General features: G+C 42.2%; 1 protein-coding gene and 1 long non-coding RNA gene across 2 annotated transcripts in view; one reads left to right on the top strand and one right to left on the bottom strand.

The window, feature by feature from the left end:
* The window catches only part of MACROD2 (mono-ADP ribosylhydrolase 2), a 2,183,495-nt gene that overhangs the window by 1,240,746 nt on the left and 920,383 nt on the right, over positions 1-22,366 (top strand). The gene's annotated exons all lie outside the window — the stretch shown is intronic.
* LOC146821650 (uncharacterized) overlaps positions 14,185-22,366 on the bottom strand; it is a 130,996-nt gene continuing 122,814 nt past the window's right edge. Inside the window, exon 4 of the long non-coding RNA XR_014962749.1 lies at positions 14,185-14,458. This is a non-coding gene — a long non-coding RNA (uncharacterized LOC146821650). The remainder of the gene's footprint in view (positions 14,459-22,366) is intronic.

The raw sequence follows: 22,366 nt of genomic DNA on the forward strand, positions 1-22,366 counted from the left end.
TCCCTCGTGTCCAGGCCTCCGGTATGTGTCTGGGGGCCGCCCCCATCCCCTTCCCAACTCAATCTTCAGTTCCCCTCACCTCTTGCCGACCTGATGCGCTCCCTTCTTCCTCTACCTCAGACATCAGCCCCTGGAGCTCCACTACTAACGCTTCCCATGCCCTTGCCGTCGCTAACGCTTTCTCATCATCACCCCTCAGAGCCACCTGCACCCGGAGTGTACCCTCTGCTCCCGCCCATCTCACTAGCGCTGCCCTCCACCGCACATAGCTAGGCCCCCCCCTGGACTTCCAGTGCAGGGTCAATTCTCTCTTGGCTAAGATTAGCCCCAGGTCGTAGAACTTGCTAGTGACCTTCATGCGGCGGGTGTGGGGAAACCATAGTAACAAGCATGTCCCCATCTCCGGAGTGAGAGAGCGGTCTGTCACCTGATTCAGGCAATCTACTACCTCAGCCCAATAATCACCTAACTGTGGACAGGCCCAAAACATGTGGCGAAAATCCACCCCTTCTCCCCCACATCGAGGGCACTGAGAATGCGCTCCACCAAAATATTGCTGGATCTTGGCCGGCGTCAAATACGCCCTATGTAATGTAAAAAACTGAACGAGCTGGAATCGTGCATTCCGAGTCCCCTTCCAGGCCCTCCGCACTAGCGTAGACCATGTGGTTAAGGGCCTCTATATCCATAGTGACCAACCACTGGGTCTCATAGTTAAATGATAGGTTCTCAACTTTCTTAATCTTTGCAGTTGTGTCCTTTATATAGGCTTTTTGTTGTGTCACCATTGTTTGCAAGAATCTATCTACATATTTGCTAATAGGTTTCGTTAGTGAATCTATACTTGAGACAATAGGTCTCATGGGGGGATCTGCAAGATCTTTATGTACTTTCGGTAGGCTGTAAATAGCAGGTATTTTGGGATTTGTGTGTCTCAGGAAATCATATTCTTCTACACATATTACATTATCCTCTTTGGCATGATCCAATAGTCTGGTAACTTTATTTATCAAAAGCAACCACTCGTCTCCATCCATTAACCTCGTGAATAAAAAAATAGATATTTTTGAAAAAGTAATAGAAAGTAGCATTGATGATCTTTTGACTAAAAGAATGTGGTATCAAAAGAATCTAACCGTCTCAGAAACAAATGCATTAAAGAATTTAGAGAAATGTACTGATCTTACCATCAAACCTGGCGATAAAGGAGGGAGCATCGTGGTCATGGACACAACAGATTACAACAACAGAATGCTAAATCTCTTAAATAATCCGGCCCATTATCAAAAAACAAATAGAGACGAGTGGTTGCTTTTGATAAATAAAGTTACCAGACTATTGGATCATGCCAAAGAGGATAATGTAATATGTGTAGAAGAATATGATTTCCTGAGAAACACGAATTGAATGGTTAAATCTAGGAGATACCAATTTGAGGTTTACATCAGCAATTAATAAAAATTACTGCGATTTCCAAGATATTAAGATCAAACATCAAAACGGTACATTACAAGTAGAACTTTTTACGAAACCTACTGATCGGAATACAATGCTTCACTACCATAGCAACCATCCTAAATGTCAGAAGGACCACATTCCATTCGGACAATATCTGAGAATAAAACGTAATTGCACAAATATGAAAGATTTCAATCATCATGCAGATATTTTGACCAAAAAGCTGCTAGACAGAGGGTACCCTAAGAGGCTGACTAAACAAGCATATAAAAGAGCCAAATATTATGATAGAGAATCTCTTTTCAATGAAAAAACAAATCAGGGCAAACAACAACTTCCTCTTATTTTTGTAACTAACTTCAGTAGTGCCAGTAATAAAGTGAAAAACATTACAACTAGAAATTGGCACTTACTGAATGATAAAAACGACGCCAGACTTCCCAAACCAATGTTTTCATTCAGACGGAATCGTACTATTAGAAATCATGTAGTACATACCTACAGAACTGAGCTGACATGTAAACAACCTTGTATTACCAATGCTCCCTTCCCAGTAGGAAATTTTCTGTGCAACTCTTGCAAGAATTGCAACAATATAATTGAAGGCAAGGAGATTACATATATGGGAATCTCACATAAATTAAAGAGTTTTATTAACTGCAGGACCAAAGATATTATCTACCTGATAGTATGTCCATGCAACAAAGGATATATTGGTGAAACGTCACGCAAAATAAGGACTAGAATTACAGAACACAAATCGGCCATTAGGACCAAGAAAAAAACGGCACCTTTGGTAGAACACTGGATTGAGCATAACCACACAGTGGAAGATCTCAAATGGTGCGGAATTGAGATCACTCAAGTAAATGCACGCGGCGGAAATCACGAAATTAAGAGAAAGAAACGCGAACAATTCTACATGTCCCGATTTAATACATATAAAACTGGGCTGAACAATAAAGAAGAATGGGAGAGACTTATTTGATTATTAAAAACTTAAAAACCACCTGGAGAATAATGACTGTAGCCGTGTTAATCTATGCGGCCACCTGTTTGTCTTGTCTTCCCTAAAAATGAAGTATCACAACCTGGGTGGGGGGACTTCAATTATTATTGAAAACTGCTAAAAATTCATTGATTCCAAACTATATACAATGCTGATCAATGGATTATTACGATTACGGGTTGGCCAGGGACACAAAAAGTGTATGGAATTACATATAATGCCCTGATAGATATCTCGTTTGTCCCTCACCCTATTTATAAATAGATATTCTACAAATATAATTTTTTTAAACTATAGAGATTTACGATATAGCCTGCTATAAGGTGATATTGATAACCATCTAAAGATGGACGCCGAATGGATTATGTCGTTAAGTGGACCAATAAGTATAACTCCAAATCTGTAAGATTTTATTTAAATGCTTGCTTGAGATATTATTCTTTCAATCTTTAAATGGAGGGTTTATACAAATATCGCCTATATAAAACACTTAACATGGTGTTATCCATTACATCGGAATTAACCAGACGGACACTCCAAACGTCTTGTTATAAAGTGATAATGATAACCATCCAAAGATGGCCGCCGAATGTATTATGTCGTTAAGTGGGCTAATAAGTATAACTCCAATCCTGTATGTAATAAGATTTTATTTGAATACTTACGTGAGATATCATTCTTTTAATCTTCAAATGAAGGGTTTATACAAATATCGCCTATATAAAACATTCAACACGATGTTATCCACTACATCGTAAGTAACCAGACGGACACTCCAAACGTCTTAAGATGGCCGCCACGTTCGCACAATAGGACAAAATTAAACGCATGAAACCGCGAGATAAACTAATATATCCAGTTACAAGAGCAATATATCTCAAATTGAAAGTGATACAAGAAAGGGTATAAAAAGATAAGTTACATATCTTCACTTCGTAAAAACTAATTAAATTAGTCACGTCAGGACCGGGCACGTCAAACGATATAAATAGCCCGGATTTCCGGAAGTCCGTCACAAGAACATTCCCGGAAATTCGTTGGAGCAGGGAGGCCGCAGGAGCTTTATCGGGTAAGCCCGCGTGAAACCTAGTCTAAATTATTGAGAATTTGGTCACGGAAGATTGATGAGCTACATCGTGTGTAGATACCGTTTTGTAGAAAATGGTGCCCGAGAGAAGCAGAGACTATTTTCACCATTAGTAAAAACTTAGGTATGCCAACTAATAACATTATGTAAAAAACTAGATATTCTAGTAGGACCAAATGCTAGGGAAAGAAATGAAGTTTTTTTTAATATCTCATTGTTGTAAGAAACGCATAATTAGGGAATAAATGGATATCAATATAAGTTCTAATATCCATTCTCTTTTAAGAATATGTCTATCCAATGCGTAATACACCTAAGATGGGTATTTATACTAAAAATGCTTGAATATTTACTCTGGCTAAGTAAAGAATTATGATGTACATAATAACTAGTCCTTTGGAAAGAGGGTCATATATACCATAAATAAGGATATACTAGTTGAAAGCAAATAGACACATAACGCCTACAAGATTTGGAAATAATTGATATGAGGGATGAGTAAATGAATAAAGATAATTGAAGACAAACTACGAGTCATGTAGCTCCAATAAAGTCTAGAAGCTCAACCAATAGGGACCAGGTGTGGAATCAGGTCAGTAGTAACTAACAGCGATGAAAAATTAATTCCACAGACTGTATCAAAACGGAATCGTCGTTACCTCAAGCATTAAAGCGCCAATTGAGAAAGCGCATATAGACAAAAACCCAGAGGGAATCTTGAGAGAAGAACCAAATTTGGGTCTTCTAATCTGAGTCCAGGAATTTATGGTAAGGAGTGGTATATATGTAGAGCATTATACTGTATACTGACAATACAAGTAAATTTAGTAAGCTCTTTCTTTCTAAAATAAATACAGGAGTAAAAACAAAGAGTTATATAGATGCTTGATGTCCCCTCACGAAAAGAGAACATATCCATAAAACCCGAATCCACTGATTTAGAAGAAATCGAAACGGTGGCTCTAACGAATTTAAATAGAGATTACGGGAACATAAGGTATGCATTCTAATTATATTTTGGGTGATTTCATTATTCCATACCCGAAGTTATAATTAACTAAGAGAATTCATATATTTCTGTATCAATGACAGACCAAGACACATATGGTGGTAGCGAACTACAGATACAATATTTATACACTATCCCAAACAAGAGAGAACCTCTACAGACAGTAAGGTACTGTATTTTTGACCATATCTAACACAGCAATAAATAAGTAGGTGTGTTCTCTTAATTAAGTCTATAATGAGTTAATGAATAGAAATTATAAGTCAGATAAATGACTAGTATAAGGACAGTCGATAAATCGATATATTCTTTATTATGGAAATAGCTGTCATTAGGACGCGAGTATATAACATGGAAAATATTGGAGTATTCAGATTAAAACATGTAGACCTTAGGAATATATTGGCCCTAGAGAACGAAGCAAGACAAAGTAGTAACTGTAATATAAGGACAAATGAATTTTTCATGAATGGTTTCAAATTGAAGTATTTCTTTGCCACACAGATTTATGTTTAACGTTGTTTGTCCTGAAGAAGGTGCTAAATATAAAGAAATCACCGAAACGCTGCGTCGACTCTTTTAACAACCCCACTGACAAGAATAAAATTAATTGCATGATTGCATTGTTTTTAATATCTGTACTGATTTACTATTGCATTGATTTTATTGTTTTTAAATATCTGTATTGACTATACTTAGTAGAGTACAGTTTGTCAATGTGTGATAATCATAAGAAGTCAATAAAACTTAGATTGTAACCTACAATAGGAAGAAGAGGAAGGCATCTTCCTAAACATAGTGGCCAAAAGTGAATTTGTTTTTATCTTTTAATAAATTTCTGTGATATCTTTTATATACATGTGGTCCTTTGCTTGCTTGTTCTCTAATGATTATAACTAGAGGGCAGTACTCGAATCAAACAACTTTGAATTCTTGGAGAGTATTGTTTCCTCCTGCGTGTAAAAAAACGATAGGGACTCTATTTTTCTTAGTAGTGTTACTCTTACCCTGTCCCTTTGCTCAGCAATAGGGTGACTCCCTTTTTTAAAAAAAAGATGAATTGTATGACAAACATTGATCAAATAGAGTTACATTTCTTGCTAACAAACGAGGCGCAGTGCAGCTGATTTTGACACAACACAAAACATTTAGCTAATCACACTACCTCCATCCACTGAAAATACAAAAGCGCAAAAATAACTCTTAGAATGCATTCCATATTAAAAGAGGTCAAAGAGAGGGACTAGTGACTGAAGTGCTAAAGTTTTTTTTTTAAAAGCAAGTAGCTGGGGAAATGGATAAATAAGCAAGTCTTGTGTAGTGGGAAAAGCACAAAATAAAGAGTAGGAATTAAACAATATGATGACTGATCATCTACCCAATTATCCGCTCTCAGTATCATGACGGGAGCAAACTCCTGCCAATATTGCTCAGTAAACGGCATCCAAGAAAGATTCCTTATTTTATTAATGTTTTTCAGGGAAAGTACTCAAGCCTTGCTCATGAATAGCTTCATAAATTTTATTATTTCAATCCTATGCTTTCATCTTGTGTCTTATCAACACGTTTCTGTTCAGGAGTTTTCCAGAGACTTTTCGATTTTATTGTATTATGAATGGGTAGCTTCAATCCTTCTATAGTGTGTCCCCTGTTCCAACACATGTTTTGATCAAAGGAAAACATTCTTAAGGTTGGAGGGGAGTGGGGTTCCATTGATTATCATGTACATTTGTAAGCGGGCACGTGTTAATAGAGAAAAGATGGAACCATGAAAGGTTCTGTGTTTGCTGGACTGTGGACTTGTCATTGGTCCAGCGCTGGTGAGTGTCTGATCAATGCCAGAGGATCAATTAGCGCTGCATGAATATTATTATTTACCCCGTGGTGCACCTCAGCGACTTCTTACTCTGATCACATTATTTGTAATAGAAGTGTACAATTACATGAAAGGGCACGACAGGGAGTGTGGGTAAGAGAAAAGCACTATTATATTCCAAACATTAAATCGGGGAGCTCTAAAACCCTTTGATTAGCAGTGTTAGGTAAAATCCACAAGTTAAGAAGAATAATTACTCTGACCTGTAAGGGTTATTTCATACTTCTCTACCCTCAGCATCAGCAAAGCAATTTAACATTATGCCTTTGACTTTAATGTCATTTCTGAACAGCACTACAAAGTCACTGTAAGGTCAGCTAACTTAGTTAATCTCTTTCATAATGACCACTATACACTTATTTTCCTCACAGCTTTCCCAGCTTATTTATTCCCATCTCAGCCATTTTTCGCTCTCCATTCTTTAACTTAACAATGAGCTCAGACTATTAGTTATCCATCTACTCTTATCCTTTTATCACTTCTGACTAGTTCTGGGCGTGAAATTCCGCTCCGCTTGCGGAGTTTATCCCGCTCCGCGTAGCACGCAGAGTTCCGAAAAACTCTGCTGAGTTTTTACCTTGCTCACGCTCGCCATCGTTAAGCTCGTGAGTGAGGAAAATCTTACTCCAGACCTCCTCTCGGCGAGATTTCTCAACTTGGGCAGTCACGGATGGTCATTACCAGTCTCGTTGAGAAACCTTCTGTTCGCGTTGAGAAAGCTGCTGCTCGAGTAGAACTTGCACTACATGGGGTGCCTTTCGCGCTGATTTTAAAGCTGCGGAACGCCACATAGCGCAGCAGAGTTTGTTGTTCACTTTGCGGAGTTCCACGTAGCGGAACTCCGCCCAGGCCTACTTCTTACTCACCTTCATTCTTCGTTTCCTAGCACTTCGTGTATCAATTCATCCTCATTGTTGGTTCATCTTGAATGCCATAGGGCCTATTCCACGGAACCCATATGCATGACTCACCATTTAAATAGCATAACAGTCTAAGCCAATGAATGTTTGATCTTCGAATTTACTAGTAAAAAGACTTAAGGGCATACCAATATCTGATGAACATGTTAATTTTTGCCAGTCATATCAAGAAATTGTCTCCCTTCTGTCGTGCTTTGAGACCTCTGCATTGACTGTTTTAGGAGCATTACTTTTTGTCAGGTGACTCATTGGTGAGCCTTAAAGTACTTTGATGAATAGATAACTCCTTAATTGATTGCCATAAATCATTGGTTATGAACTATTCCTGAGTCCATATTTGGAGGTGGAGGGACTATAGATTTTCTATCAGGATGCCCTTCACATAGAGTCATCAGTCTACTAAGTTTCATGCTACTCCATGAGACTGCAGAGACTCCTATTTTCAGTGTATATCTGTCTCAGCACCACGTCTTGATACTAAAGTATGCAAAAAGTGATGGATGGAATACTTAAATTAATCTCAGCCACTGGTAATGACTCTGGGCCGCATCCCAATTCATTTATTTTGTCTATTAAGCTTCATATTTGCTGTGTACATATATCAATCACAGACAAATTTTACAGTACCAGTATACATTTACAGCAATCAGATAGAGTACAACCAATATACCGTAATATAGGCAAAAGAGAAATAAAAAAAAGACCAGTCTATCCATGAAGGTGTCATACAATGAACGAAGTCCAATGCAAGGAGGTTAAGTTGTCTCATTCATTACCATCCATGAATTAATAAACTAACCGCATTACTGACCGTATGTCATAGACAATTGCGTTACACTTAAATTTCTCCCAGTGACTATAGTTGGTCTAGCCGTTTCTTCAGGGCTAATAATCAAACTACTTTATAAAGATCTGTTAAACAATGAACTATGAATCAATATAAAAATAAAAAAAAGAAGGGGGGAGACAGAAGCAACACATTAAGACCATAGACATTCTAGAACTATCAAGAGAATGCGGGTGTGACAAATCCCGATGTGTCTGTATGAGTCGTGGACTGCGGCACAATGGGCCAGTATTCGATAATTGTTAACGACTATTTCTTAGCATACCAGTAATAGGGCACATTACAGTATATGTATCTCACTTATCTACATCAGATCTGGAATGTCTAAGGGGTCCTCCGGAGCCACCTAAAGCACCGTCAAGATCGTGTTCCAAGCCGACAAAATAGGATATTTGCACAGCCCAAGTGTAACCTCTTTTCATAGAGAGACAGCTTCGACATTGGCCCAATTTAGCATTGATTGCGTCCAAGCTTTAAGTGGTGGGGGGTCCACAGCTTTCCTTTGCCGGGTGACGAGCCGCTTGGCAACCGCCAACCCCAAATCTAGGAAGCGAGAAGATGCTCTGTTTTTCTTATCTCTGGGAAATATTCCCACTATACAAGCCTCCCATGTGTGCGGTAGCGCCCTGTCTGTGCTTGTATGCAGTAGCCGAGCCACGTCCTGCCAGTATTCTCGTAGCCGAGGATACGACCAAAGCATATGCAGAAGATCCGCAATCACCAGTTTGCAGCGCGGGCAGCAAACGTCTGTTCTGTTAAAATATCTATTCAGCTTATCTGGGGTTAAATACGCCCTGTGAATTATGTAGAATTGAATTAATTTGAATCTTGCATTTCTGGGAATATTTTTAGGACTCTCCAATAGCGTGTTCCATTCTTTAGGTGTGTGCTGTCGTGTCAAGTCTGCCTCCCATTTGCCGCGCAGTGGTGTGAGATCAGTCATGGTATGTTCGCGAATTACCGCCACAAACCATTTTGTAAGGTGTCGCCCTGTGGCCATCACGTGTATGTACTGTATTAGGAGATGCATCTGGAGTTCCTGTGACATACTACCCCAATATCGCTCCACCATCCAAGCGGCGTGACTCAGGAACTGCCCAGGCTGAACACCCTCCTCGTCAATCAAGGGAAGAAAGGGCCGCAATGCACCGCCCTCCTAGAGGTCTCCTAACGTGCATATGTCTACTTCATGCCAGTCCATGAGGTCCACCACGCGAACCCCACCCCCCTCCCTCAGCATCCTCAACAATGGAAGCGTAGGTGCGTATAGTATGACATGTTTTGCAAGACGTAAGTCTCTTCGAAAGCATTTCTGGGCAACTTGCACCAGTAGGGGGAGAGAAGTGTGCGATCTAGTGCAAGGGTAAAATATAAAGAGTAGCTTCTCCATCGTATTCCGAGGACTACCTTCTGCCGTATCTGTGAGATGTACTTCTGCTACCCATTTCGCAATCCTTTGAATCTGGGACGAGTAATGTTCTAAATTGGGTAGGGCTATTCCTCCTCTCACGCTTGGCAGGTACAGTTTGATTAAAGCCACCCTGCAGCGCGTGTTGTTCCATATAAGGTCTCTCATCATGCCCTCGAGCGGTCGAAAGAACTGAGCTGGCAGATATAACGGGAGGTTAGCAAAATAGTACAACAATCTGGGCAGCATCACCATCTTAATCAGTATCACCCTACCTGCAACCGAAAGGTTGAGTGTCTTCCAGAATCCTATCTGAGATCGCAGAGCTGTAATTGTCCTAGGCAAATTCCCATCAAGGAGGTCAAGGTCCGTGCGGTAGATCCGGATTCTCAGCTATAGAAACACAACCGGCTGTCAATCCACCAGTACGCCATCTACCACAAGGTGGGGGGCCTCCGCATGAGGAGTGAAGGGGAATGAGCTGGACTTTCCCCAATTCACGCCCAATCTTGAAACCGAGGCGAACTGCTTAAGAATGCACGGTATGACCGGAGGGATCTCCCACAGATCTCTAATCTAAAGCAGGATGTCATCTGCATAGAGAGAGACAGCGTGCATCTCCTCACCCAGCGGTATACCCCAATGTACAGCTGTTCTGCGCGTACGACATTGCCAACGGTTCCATGATCAGGAAAAAGATCAATGGGGAAAGTGGACACCCTTGTCTGGTCCCTCTCCCTATCGGTATGGGCCCAGAAAACAAGGTTCCAAGACGAAAGCGTGCCAAGGGAGCATCGTACAATAATTTGTCAAGAGTGAGAAAATATGGCTCAAATCCGAAACGATGCAGCACAGCAAGCATATAGGGCCACTCCACCGTGTCAAAGGCCTTTTTTAGGTCTAGGACCATACAGCCCACTCCAGGCACATGTCACCACTGTACTACGCATCACCCTGAAGAGCCTGCGAATGTTCAACATAGTGTTACGGGCTGGACCAAACCATTTTGATCTGAATGAACCAGATGCGAGGTGAGAAGCACCAACCATCCTGCCAGAATGCCTGCCAAGATCTTATAGTCCCCATTCAGCAATGCCAAAGGACGGTAGGCGCCCGTCTGTGTGGGATCTCTGCCCGTTTTTGGGACTTTAATTAGAGTCACTTCTGTCAGGGAGGCCGGGAGGGGTGCTCCTTCTAAGGCTTCGGTATATACCCCCATGAGGTGGGAGCTTAACAAGTCAGCATATGCTTTATAAAATGTGGGGGAAGCCGTCTGGGCTAGGGACCTTTCCAGCAGGTAGGGCACGCATTGTACCCCTTACCTCCTCCAATGAGAGTGGTGTCTCCAACTCCTTGCGTTGTTCAAAAGTGAAGGTGGGGAATGGAAGACCATCCAGTAAGGAGTCTATTTCTGCTTCGGTGGCGGCCAAGGCCAGCGTTTATAGTCTTGTAAAGTGTGCGGTCAGTATACTGTGAATTTCGTGCTGTGTATATATATATATTGTCAAGATCCGGCGATCTGAGTGCAGTGATGGGTCCCGTGGCTTTATCCTGCTTAATCAGCCAAGCCAATAAAGGCCCAGACCTGTCAGCGTTCGCATGCACCGACGCCGAGTGCGCCGTGAAGTTCAGACACTGTTGACGTTCAAGAAGCAGCTCTGTATGCTTCTTAAGTGCTTCCAAGAGCTGAGCTGAGTCCAGTATGCCCGCCACCACCTGGGATTCTAAGGTCAATAACTTCTTTTCAAGTGCCGGTAATTCTGATTCTGTTTCTTAAGACCACCCCCCAGTCCCAAACACCTTCCCGCAAAGTAGATTTCATGACGTCCCACTCAATCATGGTAGACGAGGCAGACCCCGCATTAAGAGTAAAATAATCACCAATGGACTCTTTAATGTATTCCGAAAGAAGGGGTCTTCTAACATCACAGGCTGCAATCTCCTTGTGGAGATAGCAGGGGTTCCGGCTTCCCGTGCCAGGGTGACGAAGTGCGGATTGTGGTCGGGGTGCGTATGGCCCCAATAATCTGAGCCCTTGACATAAGGAAGTAGAAGAGGTGAACATAGAAACCTGTCTAGGTGCACGTGTAAGGTATGGGCTGCATCCCAATTCATTATTATTTTGCACACCATGTCACCTGAGTTTGCACAGCTATATGCAAATCAGTCTTGACCCTACTCCAATGGGAACGGTCCAGCCCGCACTGCCAAGTCAGGTCCTCCCTGAATCGTATCACAAGCAACTCAGGTCCTCTCTCGCCCTAGTTATTTGCTCATCAGCCGGGTATAGCTTAGTTCTAGTGACAAAATGTTCCTTAGTACTAATATTATCAGTTCAGTAATTTCCATACTACAAGAATGACACAGAGTCCTAACGAGCTCTGCAATTAACACTTTATTAAATCTTTTTTTCCTACTTCATGGTTAAAAAGAAACCTTCTCTCGTTAGGGATTTATGTCTGTTGCAGAACACAGGGCTCTGAGGGTTTGTGCTTCTGAAGATAATGCAATTGATGTGTATATAGAGGACTTTCATGCTGGTGAGAAGGTCCTTCATTAGGAACACTGATTGTCCATGGAGTATCTACGAGCATCATTTGCGATCCAGGAGGGTAGCGCTGTCAATTGATAAAATCAATTACAGAGAACCAGCAGCAGGAAGCACCATTCACATCTGATGCACTCTAAGCAGACCGCAATTACCAAAATAATGTAAACCACCTTCAGCACATTCAAATGGGTTGGACCAAACAGTACCTGCCATACAAACCCCAATATATTTGTTTAAGAGGGACTGTCTCGATTTTTAAATGCATTTTATTAAAAGGGCTAAAGCTACCCGCGGGATGGTGGAGCACTTTATAGCTCAAAAATCAACATTAAATGTTCGGGAAAAGACGGAAACCTGTCCAACCAAACTACTCATAACAAACGGTTTGCCATGTCGTTGCACAGTAAATAAAAGTTGCCATTGCTACCTATTTTATTGGTACTCATTTTATCGACTTGTGACGCATTAAAGGCTGAAGAGCCCTCACTGGATTCAAACTTGTGATGTCAGCAACCAGTTAGAGCTGAATGCATGACATTCAAAGTCTCCGGTCCTTGAGATTGAAGCTGAAGACTCAGATGTCTGTCTGTTATGAAACGCTAACACATTGTCCAGAGTTCGTAGGTCGCCAAAGGTAGTGTAGCAAGGAAAGCGTCTTTAATCAATCTGCGGTCTCGAACAGTCTTACTTGGAGTTGATAATAATAAATGAAGTTCACGTGCAACCATGCAGAGATGCCCATGCCTGGATGAAAGTAGCCCGCCTTGGGTTGGAGACTTTCAAAGACCACAGAGCCGCCGCCTTCACACGCAGCTAAAATGCATGTGCCCTTCAGCGGTAAGGGCGGCCTGGCTGGGCTGCGGGGTGGAAGCAAAGGGCATTTCACACTCGCACAGACCTGTAGCCTGGCACCTGCCTGCGAGTTTGAGGAGTACAAGGGTGGCGGGGAGGCGCTAATTACCGCGCACTCTTGTCCGAAGCTAGTAGAACTCTCTTACGAGCTCAGGTATGGGAAATGCACACAACCCCTTTGTATACGCACCACCAAGTTAATGCCTATGGAGTCCGGAGAAGGAATGAAATATTTGGGTTTGTGGTGGTTAAAAGACTATTTAATTTTTTGTTTCATATAGCGCGAAGCAGGCCCAAAGAGTGTCAGGGCGCTTTACAAGTAATACAAATAGACGTTTGCACAAAACATTGCAAAAAAGTACAAGTAATAAAACATTTTCAATACATATTACCCAGTAACCCCGTGCTTCCATAGAAAATGGCTCTTTTGGTTTGCTATAATTTTGTTTCCGTTTGACAAATCGTCACAAAACTTTCAAAAAGTGTGCTCATTTTTGCTCAGCTTCTTTCTTGAAAAGTTCGGGATGATCCCTCAAGCAGGGGCCGAGAAAAAGGAAGGAGTGGGTACCAAAACACAAAATTCCCATGCAAGTGTCATAGCAATATTTGGAACATGCTACAGCCAAAACTGAAATGAGGCTGAACGGAATGACACTAAATGTGACAGTTAGCTAGGTCTTGGTCGAGAAAGTGCGGTTTATGTGATTTGGTATATATCCGTTCATGAATTTTTGAGAACCGAAGGTTGAAAAATGTTTGTTTGTCTCACTGGAGTCCAGCGAGCACAATAACCCCCCCCCCCCCCCCCCACCCTCCCAAAAAAAAAACTATAGAGCGTTCTTATTGGTGGAATGGGCTTTCTTTCCCCCTTCAGGCACCTCACCTCCGCAGGAGTGAGAGACCCTGTGCGAGTGAGGATTCTGATTGGCTGGCCGCAACATGAAAACAAATGTTGCCGTAGCCATTACAGGATGACTCGGGGAGTAAGTCCTGAAAGAAAAAAAAAAAAAAAACAATATAGGGGGCACAGTAGTGATACCCTGCCCCCTATTTCCTGACCTTTAATTGCCCAGGTTATGTCTTTTTAAATAGTCCAGTGTGAAATTGCGATTCTCCTATTAACATGACCAGAGAATCTGGATTTCATTAAAGACACGGAGGCTAACATTATGCTTACACTTTTAATTGCGTCACCAGGACAGCCGCATACATCACAAAGGAAGTATTCCAAATAGAACATTAACAATAGTAAAAGGCATGAGCCCACAGTATTCTGCCTCTTTTAAATCGCGAAAAACAACAGGAAAAGTTCGATAAAATCCTTTGAACTTAGTAAGTGAAGAAAAAACGTCTTGGTGAAATGTAGGAAGTCGTAGAAGGAAGGACACCGAAGATGGAGAAGGAGAAGAAACTCAAATCACAAAAATTCTTTAGAGAGCATCTGCAAAAGAGAGAGAATTAGTGCAAGTATAATAAGAGCAAAAGACTCATGTAAAACAACAATGTATAAAAGGCATGAAGAGTATGTCAAGTCAACAATAACAAGTCAAGTCAACAATATAATATCTATAGAATATAATAATAAACATTAGAATAATTTCTATAGAAACATAACAACCTCCAAAGGGAAAGAGGAGGGGGGGGATAATGTTAGCCTCCGTGTCTTTAATGAAATCCAGATTCTCTGGTCATGTTAATAGGAGAATCGCAATTTCATTACAAGACCGGAGGCTACCATTATGCTTGTTGGTAGCTTTGTAATACTACGTCAGACACATGCGGGATAGGTTTACAGTAATGATGAGCAAAGGTCCGAGCATTGGACCAATCAGCAGCCTTGAGGATATCATCCAACTTACCTCCGGACCAGAAGGACTTACTGGCCATAGCTCCTCTGATAGAGTGTGGTTTAAAAATATTAAGGTCGATACCTGCTAGGTTCATCACAATTTTAACCCATCTAGAGATAGAACTGAAAGAAACAGGCTTATGTGGTTTAACGAAGGAAATGAGCAATTGGTTTGCACTAGGAGGTCGAAGAGAATTCATTCTAGAGTCGTATTCTTTCATACAGTCAACTACACAGAGTTTGGGGTAATCATCAAAACGAGGGTAAAAAATAGAATTGGACATGGTCTTTGTTCTTCTGAAGAGCTCAAAGTTTACTCCGAACATGCTATAAGATCTATTAGATATCTCCAGAGCCTTGACATCAGAGACTCTACGACAGGAAATTAAGCAAAGTAAAGTAGCTAGTTTAATAGAAAGTTTTTTATTGTCTAAGAGTGAATTAATGGGCCAATCTGAAAAAAGGTCAAGGATTAGGTTCACATCCCAAAGGGATTGATATCTGGGTCTAGGAGGTCTCCTGAGTCTGATACTTTTAAGGACCCTGCAAATAATTGCATTTTTACCAATAGTTTTACCGTTGACGAGGGAGTGGCCGGCGGAGATGGCAGATCTATAACAATTGATAGATCTATAACTAAGGCCTCTTTCAAATTGTTCCACTAGAAAGTTGATTATGTCAACGATAGGTGCCTGAACGGAATCCAGATTCCTTTCCAAGCACCAACGAACCCAAGATTTCCAAATGTTGTTGTATCGGTAGTGTGTGCCAGGGGCCCAGGATTCGCCAAGGAGAGTTGAAGCTGTTGACGAAAGTCCTGAGAGATCATTGGATCTCCTGACACTCTCCAGGCAAGAAGGTTCAGTTCTCCTTCCTCCAAAAAAGATATCCAAAGTAAAAAAAGAAATAAGACATATCCTAAAACTTCAGAGTTTTCCCCTAAGGGAATTAGCCAGATTACTAGGTCTCCTTTCCTCTTCGATTCAAGCCGAATCGTCCTGCAGTGAATCTGACACCAGCCATCTATATTCAACATGACATACACATAAGAAAGGATAACTCACCCTCATCATAGAATCGATGTGAGTGCTACAATGAATGTTTGAAAATGTTGATTTACATATTCAAAAGTTGAATCCATTACCTGGCACCTAAAAGTGACCTGTTTGACAAATTGTGACTGACTACACTCTGAACAACACAGCTGAAAGGAATGTTTTCATATAGAGCATTGAATCTACAGTATGCATTAAAGTAGTTCAGGTTTATATTGGTGCTTGACATTCTTCCAATACTTGCCCTGAGAAAGACAGTAAGCCTCAGCCCGAGCGAAACGTGTGTCAGCCTACAGACCTCCAGACATTATACCCTATGTATTTTCTGTCTATTTCTATAGTATATTTCTTTATATGGAGACTACAACTTTCCAGATTTTGATTGTTTGATCACTCATTAACTACATTTTTTGTCACACCTGACGAAATTTACAATATTTCAGATCCACCACAATTAGAATTTTTGGTACTTTATAATCTTATATTATGACTTGTTCATGACTGAAAGATACTTCTAAATCTCGCAAGATGTGTACAGTGTTGCTTTTCTGTGTGGTATGGGTTGTGGCATAAAATATTTGATGTTGTCCTTATTTTTTTATGGCACTATTTCTATTTATTACTTAATCATTTTATCTTTTGGATATTGCAACGTACTTCCTGCTGCTTATTTCGAGAGAATGCCAGGGAGAGAGAGGAGTACACAAGAAGAAACTTGGAGTTGCATTTATAGTCCGGAAGGCGTGTTGCACTCTTTCATAGTATCTTCAGGTGTGAAAAACATTGAGGGGAGCCCTAGCCTTCTAAACTGCTTGGAGAGTTGAATGGGGGCACTAAGACTTTCAAGTGGGTATGTAGGTGGTGTTGACTGATTGTTCCCAGGCACAAGGGTGTAACACATGCCCTGCAGCCCCTGTGTAGGTTGGGGGGTGGGGGGGGGGTGGCACAACCTTTCAGGAGGATCCCAACCCTCCAGGGGCCCCCACTCAACCTAAGACAAAAGAATATCTGTGAGATATGTGAGACTCGGGGACCCCTCATCACATTCTCCAGGGAGGGGACCCCACCATTTTGCGATATGCCACTGCCTGGCATCATTGTGGGATAATTACAAGAAAGACAAAAGGAGGTCTATGGATAGGATGAGCCTTTACCAGATTTGAGAGAGCTGCTTTCTCGGCTGCCTGGCCTTAGGCAGCCAACTGGCTACAGCAGGATATGCAGCAGGAAACAATTGAGATATTTGCAGGCATGGGTGACATTGCACCAGGAGCAGGTGTTGAAACTACAGCTCGGCCATATGCGTTTAGGTGCCTGGGGGCGATGGTGGTTATGATGGTTCAGGCTCATTCATCCCTTCCCGTACAGAAGCAAAAGTAGGAGTCCCTTATTGTCTCTCTAATCTCCCTTCACAGGATTCCACGTTCAATAGATAGGTGCGCGGCACATCTTGTGTCGATATGGGGCAGTAACATTGAGGAGTTGGTGTGAAAATGTCCTGTAGGAAAGGAGTGAGGTTCGAATGATGCTAGCCTCTTTGGCCCTATTCATGAAGTCCCTTAGTGTCTCTCTAATCTTCCTTCACAGGGTTCCACGCTTTATAGATAGGTGCCCGGCACATCATGTGTTGATGTGGGGCAGTAACATTGAGGAGTTAGTGTGAAAATGTCCTGTAGGAAAGGAGTGAGGTTCGAATGATGCTATCCTCTTTGGCCTATTCATGGAGCATTATTGGAGCTCTTAAAGCGCTGGTCCCAACCTCAGGTATATGGGTTGGGGGAGTCCAAATCATCTAGAAACAAAAATAGTCCCCAGGTACTATTTGCCTATAAATTAAATATTCTCCTTGCAGCCTTAAATTAGAGGTGGTTAATGAATAAGAGCTGCAAGTCCCATCGGTGTGCCCAGAAAACAACTACAACATTTTGGACACATTGGTGAATCAGGGGCATTGTCAACATCCCGCTTTAGCCGCTACAGTGGGACTGGGATTCTTGCTGGGTCTCTTTTGTCTGCAGCTGGACAGACAAATGTTCATAGTTAATGTTAAAGGCTGGGAGGGGTGAGTGGATGGATTGATGAAATGGTGGATGGGTAGATGCATGGGTGAGTGAAAGGATGGATGAGTGTAAGGGAGGCTGGATGGATAAATGGAAGGGTAAATGAGTGAAAGGGTAAAATGATGGATGAGTTAAAGGGTGGGTGGGCAGATGATGAGAGAAATGATGGATGGACAGATCATTAGGGAAAGGATGGATAGATGAGTGGGTGTAAGGATGATTGGATGGATGAGTGAAAGAGTGGATGGAAGGACCAATGGATTGACAAAGTAAAAGGGTGTGTGGATGGTTGAGCAAAAGGATGGATAGATGAGTGAAAGAATGGCTGGATGAGTGAAAGGGAGTGTAGATGGCTGGGCAAAAGGGTGGATGCATAGAGGAGTGAAAGGGTGAATAAATGGATGAGTGGGTAAAAGGATGGATAGATGAGTTGAAGGGTAAATAGATGGATGGATGGAGTGAAAGTATGGCTGGGTGGATGAGTAAAAGGATGGATGATCGACAGGATTAATGGACGATGAGTAAAAGGGAGGGTAGATGGATGGCTGGAAGAAAGGTTGGATGGATGAGTGAAAGGCTGAATTAATGGAAAGAAGAGTGAGTGAAAGGATGGATGAGTGAAACGGGTAAATGGATGAGTGGAGGGGTCGAAGGATGTATGGATGAGTGAAAGGGAGGATGGATATATGAAGTGAAAGGGTCGATTAATCAATCATTAAGAATTTATAAAGTGCTGCTAATCACATGATAACCTAATCACCTGATCGGAAAAAAAGCGTGGTTCAGGCATGCGTGGCTGCATTGTTCCGACCGTTTCGCGGTGTTGAGGACCCTTCTAAATTCCGGAAGTGAGGTTATGGTCTTTGAGTTGTGTGGGCAGGCTGTTCCAGGTCTTCGCTGTGAAGTGGGAGAAGGGGGGACCTCCACTTATGCTTCGGTAGATGCTGGGAGCGTAGGCAAGTGAAAGGGAGGTAGAACGTGTTTTGTCAGTGGTTGGTGGAAGTTCAGGGTGTGGTTAATGTGGGCAGGTCCTTGGTTGTGTATAGCCTAGTGTGCATGGGTAAGCAGCTTGAATTGGCACCACTTCTGTACAGGGAGCCAGTGGAGTTGCCTGTGGTGGGGTGTGATGTGGGTACGGGTAAGGTTGAGGATGAGACTGGCTGTGGTGTTCTGTACTATTTACAGTACAATCTGAAGTCTATGTAGGAGGTGTGCTTCGATTCCGACTGGTGATGAGGGTTTGTGTGACGGTGCGTCTAGTGCGCCGGGGTAGCCACTTGATCTTGCGTAGCATGCACAGAGTGTGGAAGTTAGGCAGAGGAGACGACATTGTTCTGTGATTTCATGGTGATGCTTCCAAGTTTCTGGTGTGGTCAGGAGGAGTGGGTGCGGGTCCTAGTTCTGATGGACACAAGGAGTAATTCCATGTGTTGCTGTTGTTGCTGATGATCTGCACTTCCGTCTTGTCCATGTTCAGTTGCAGGCAGGTAGTTCTTTATCCAGTCGGCGATGCTAGTCATACCTCTGTGGAAGTTGGTTCTTTTGGTGGTGGGGTTGTCGGTGAGTGAGAGGATGACCTGGGTGTCATCTGCGTGGGAAAATATGTTGAGTCCGTGGGATCTGATGATGTCAGCCATCCGGATCATGTACGCGTTGAAGAGTGTGGGGCTGAGGGATGAGCCCTGGGGGACACTGCGGGGGATGTACTTTGGTTCTGAGGTGAAAAGGGGGAGGTGGATCCTCTGGGTTCTTCTGGTGAGGAAGGAGGTGATCCATCTGAGCAAAAGGATGGACGGTTGCATGACTAATGTAATATGACCCCTGTGCTTATGAAAATAAATTCAATTGCATTTCAGTGATTGTTTGAACCTCTGGCAAAGTTATAGATTGCAGCAACACCAGAGAATGAAGCAGGGTAGGTTATTTGGAAGACACAGGCAAGATGCATCTGTGCTGCGGAGTGCATTGCTCAAGGCAACTGTCGACGTGATGAACACAGGCCCTGAGAATTGTTCTGCCACCTTCCCCATCACCATCTTTTTAAGAGCAGTGTACACACTAATTGTTGTTATTTGAAAACTAATTGATATCGCACGATTTCTGCCTTTGCCACCTACCCTGCTGGGACAGTTCATTAATCAGCGGAGTTGTGAGCACACAAATTAGACTTGTAGCGCGCCAAGGCCACATGCTGAGTTTTTTTGTGTTAATGTGCTTGTCCATGATCACATTCATGTGCATTTCTGATTTTGCCAGAACGTGAAGGCTGCCAGGCCAAGTCCAATCAAACACACAATCCACCTGACCATTCAAAGACCTCAAGCGCCCATTTATCTCCTGCACTGTCATTGCTTTCCTGTGACTTCCTTGTCTGCACAAGCCTGACTGATATAATCACAAAAAAGTAGACGGAGCAGACCAACGAGGGAGGTGGAAAAAGCAGCTGTAGTCTATAAAGGCAGCTAGTTATAAAACTGTTTTATTAAACTTATGAGTTTAGAGGCATATGTTCAATGAAACAGTTTTAGATACTAATGGGAGCCCAATCGGGTGTTTTCAGATTACGACTGTATTACCCACTTTTTTGCTCCAATCTGTTGTCAAACAAACCTACTGGCTAATAGGCTTAGAGTGGGCTTTCGGTCTGCCCCTTTCAGCCATTTGCTTTCTTCAACCAGCCTCTTTTCACCATTGGCTTAAGACTTTGTCAATTACGTCTTGGCTTAGACCAATGGAGTATTCATCTCTCACTTAATGCTATTGGCAGTTTGACTGTGTCCTTTTGCCTTCACTCCTCGCAATAAACTGGACGAGGGACTACTTTACATCTGCAGCTATCTCTGCCCGTTCCTGCTGGGCTTCCTCTTATGTTTATTGCTTTAACCCTGACCCATTGGCTTTGTCAGTAGTTGTTGTGATTATAGGTTATGTAGGGAAGGCAGGAAGCAGACTGTGCTTTGCTAATGGTGATTGTTTCCCTCTCTCCTTCAAACTATTGGTAAGCATTATGGAACATTTTCAAATGTGTTTTTTTCCCCAACTTGGATCAGCCCACCCTTTTGTGCAAAAACTCATCAACCCCTCGTTTCCTTATTCATTCTCACTGTGCGAGTCCAAGTTTCAAGGATTATTCTGCCAATTAATTTAATATGATATTTTATCACATTTTTTTTATTCAACTCTACAGACCATTCAGCTTTTGTTCTACTTCACAAAGGAGCAGCAGGGCATAAGGTTGGGTGCATTAGGAGTGCTGGGTGCTAAGGAGTGAAGGAGGATCGAGCCAGGGAGATAGCGGAGTCACATGAGCCCACCCAGAGACCATTGGCTCAGAGTTTTTTAACTGGGCAACCTTGACTCAGCCATTCATTATTCTGAAGTCGATGAGGGAATGCTATTTGATACAAATAACACCATATATCTAAGCTGTTATTTACATGTCCATATATGGTGCCTGTCTCATAAATAGAGCCTATTCATTGAAACAAGTGCAAGAGGTGGACGCTAAGGCCCCGTGGTTGAAGGGGTGGTCAGGCATGCTGTCAGCCAGTTAAGAGAATGCTGGCTGAGTGATTGCAAATGTCTTAAACTAGCAGTGGGGACCGGGACATAATTTATATCATTAGACTTTGTCTCGGAGCACAGGAGAGAAAAACAGAAAATGGAGTAAGAAAAAATATGAACACAGGTTCAAAGGCAGCATTTGGGCCATGCACTTGTGTTATTTTTTACTTGGGCACTGGGAACAGGTTGTTCAAAATCTAGAAGTTTTTATTTTTTTATTTTAACCAACTGGTCTTGAAACATGTCCTATTGTTTAGTTGCTATTTGCTCTAGATACGTGGGATTTCTATTCTGAAGGATAGCCACCAGTTTGGTCAGTTTTTGTTTTAGTGTGACCTGTTTGGTTCGGGACATTTACTCCGAAGCAGTTTACATTTACCTTCTATTTAGCGTACTTTCTTTGTGTTTATGGCTTAGTGTGGGCTGCATAGGTATTTTCATTTGTTTGGGCATCAAGGGGAAACCACTGTACTCGTTGTAGTGCTGGTGGGAGGAAATGTGGGTACTTCCTGCATCTAATAGTGTGTATTCCATTGAAGATTTTGAATGTCCTGCTAAGCTCTCAGCACTTTTCTGTGGTTCATAAATTTACTCATAGTCTGTGTATCTAAAACACTCTTTTCCTTCAAGCTCTATGAATCCATTAATCCTTCTAAATCTGTGCACACCAGCCGCCAATTAATAACATCCCTTGCTGATATGAATGTTGACCATCAAACATTTTAACATAATTGAATGATCCAAGTCCCTGGTACTGTTTGCTCAATAAGGTCTCTTCTTCATCTCCACTGTGGCCCTTGACTTGCTGTGCTCTTTGCCAC

The sequence above is a fragment of the Triturus cristatus genome, chromosome 6, assembly GCF_964204655.1.
Source record: "Triturus cristatus chromosome 6, aTriCri1.1, whole genome shotgun sequence".
NCBI lineage: Eukaryota > Metazoa > Chordata > Amphibia > Caudata > Salamandridae > Triturus > Triturus cristatus.